The 2349-nt window shown below is 44.8% G+C and overlaps 1 long non-coding RNA gene across 1 annotated transcript; it reads right to left on the reverse strand.

Annotated features, from left to right (window-relative positions):
* Window positions 1-333: 333 nt before the first annotated feature.
* LOC137441027 (uncharacterized) lies at window positions 334-2101 on the reverse strand. The gene is made up of 3 exons (XR_010987293.1): window positions 1961-2101; window positions 1120-1236; window positions 334-1028 (listed from the first exon to the last, which is right to left on the reverse strand). It is a non-coding gene; the product is annotated as an uncharacterized lncRNA (long non-coding RNA).
* Window positions 2102-2349: the final 248 nt, after the last annotated feature.

Raw genomic sequence — 2349 nt, forward strand, 5'->3', positions numbered from 1 at the left:
CTATACGCCATGGAGAGGACCTCTCTTTCTTCCCCTCAGCTCTGACAGCTGTGATTTACTTGAGACAAACCTGGTATCTGTGAAGGATCTTCCTTCTTGTGGGGACTGTGGAAAACTTGAGGTACAGTGCCTCTCTCTCATGTCTCCATCAGCCATATTAGACTTTCTTTAAAAGATGAAGACCTTTTCAAACTACTGACCCCAAGCCTCTCAGTGGGTGTAAAGCCTTTCATCCAACATGAAAGGCTTTACATCCACAATTCCCCTCTTTTTGCACCTTCATCCTCAAAGGGGCTCAAGCCTTCAGCATAGGACTTTGACAGGACAAGTCACAGTAACAAAACAATGAGAATTCAGATTCATGCCCAGAAGACTGAACCTACAAGAAAAGTGTTCAGAATCCAACCAAAAGGATGTGGTGTTAAATACAGTACCTGACATTGTGCAGCCAGTAGCTGATAATAAGTAACTTTCTTTTTTTTTAAGATGATCCATGACTGAAAGCATTACTGTAGGCTGTAAGATGTTAACCTGCAATGAAAGTCAGAGAGGATCACAAAGCAGGAGGAAGACTGGGAAATGTACTGACAATCTTTATACCTTGCCTTGCTTTGCCTTCGCGCTATTCAATAAAAGAGAAATCCTTGGCCTGACTGCAGCTAGAAATGGGTCTCAGACTGCCACTGCCCATATGCCAGTCATCACAGGGTGTTATGAGTAGGTATCAAGGGTATGAGTTCCTGGCTGTAGTTATTTCTTTTGGGAAAAAAAAAAAAGAACCTACAGAGGAAAGCAAAGGGATACAGACTGTTCAGCTGCTTCCAAGCCAACGCCACACAGTGTCTCAGGGAACACTGCCTTGCATTATTTACTTCCCAAGGCCATCAGTTAGTTGATATGAGAAATGAGAAGCCTGGACATAGAAGGCCATTTCCTCTCATCTCAGTGATCTCTGTTCAGGTCTGATAGCCACCAACGCCTTACGGTCAAGACCGTGCAGAACTTCTCCCAGTGTAGTGTGAAATTTGCTGCAGAAGAACAGAAACATCTGCTTAGAGCCAGGAAGTGGCTGCTGGCTAGGTTTGGCAACAAGGGAATGTGTGTTTAATGCACTCTTACCTCATCAGTAGGTGTCACTACAGCAAAAGACAGGGTCCAGTGGAAAGTTTCAGAGGAGAAGAGAGTGGGGTACATCAGCCAGCCAATCAGATGCGGAGTCAGTCCAGTGTTTCCTGACTACAACCAGAGATGGATCTAGGTTTATAAATTGCTTGTAATAAGGCTATAGGAAATGAAAGATTAAGGAAATGAGTCATTAAGTGATTACAAAGACATGTGGAGCGCACACAGTTGTGGCCGCCAGTAACTGTGCGTTGAGCAACCATAAATTTCTTCTACGGGGGTTTTGGGAGTGTTCCTGCTGAACTTGTACGCAGTAGTGAGTTACGGTTGGGTGGATGTACTTGAAATGAAGCAGTAGCAAGTTTCAGCCACTCTTAGCACAAAACCCACAAAAGAGTTTTCTGCAACTCAACATCACACTTTTGATGCCAGGCCCGGTGGCCAGTCCCAGAAGAAATACTAGAAATATTGCAACAATTGAGAAACAGACACCCTCTGACACAGTAGGATTTAGGTCTGGAGTTCAGCATCAATGTGGAAGCATTAATCAAGGCTCAGTTAAAACCTCTTTGTCAGGGCCGATATCTGAAAGCTGACAATACAGCCTTATGCTAGAACCAGCTTCTTGCTTAGTTTCTACTTCACTGCCAACAGAAGCCCCAGTAGCTGTTCTTTCTCCTGCAAGGTGTTTTCCTAGTGTGCTGGGACTAACATTCAGCAATGTAATGTGGGGAAGTGTGGATAACCAGGACTTGTGTGTGTAGAAAGCAGGAGATGAGGGAAGAGAGTGGCTGCACATGTTCAGTGGGTGCTGATGAACAGAAGCCCTCTGGTGTACCTGGAGGCCTTTGCTCACACCATGGTGACCGTCCTTCAATTCCCAGCCTCTTGGACAGCAACCTTTCTGGAGAGGCCTCTTTCTCTGTGTTCCCCCGCAAAGCCAGGATTGAAGATCCGTAAACAGCTCTGTCCATTTTAAGAGTCCAGCACTTTAGAGACAATATGGGAAGCAGGATTCAGAAGCTGTCATTCCAGGCAGCTGGCTTAAGTCAGAGAACATTTCAAAATGGATGGTTTGGCATCTAAATCTATCTTTTTAATCCTGTTCTTTGGGAAGCAGTCAGGAAAAAAATACCTGAAAGACACTGTAGGTCATCCTTGCTGCCTGCTATCAAATCCCTTGCTCTGAATGACCCTCTTGCAGATCTTTATTGTAGAGATATCCTG

This window comes from Melanerpes formicivorus, unplaced genomic scaffold (assembly GCF_026170545.1).
Source record: "Melanerpes formicivorus ecotype bairdi unplaced genomic scaffold, bMelFor1.0.p_v2 SCAF_5, whole genome shotgun sequence".
NCBI classification, from domain to species: domain Eukaryota; kingdom Metazoa; phylum Chordata; class Aves; order Piciformes; family Picidae; genus Melanerpes; species Melanerpes formicivorus.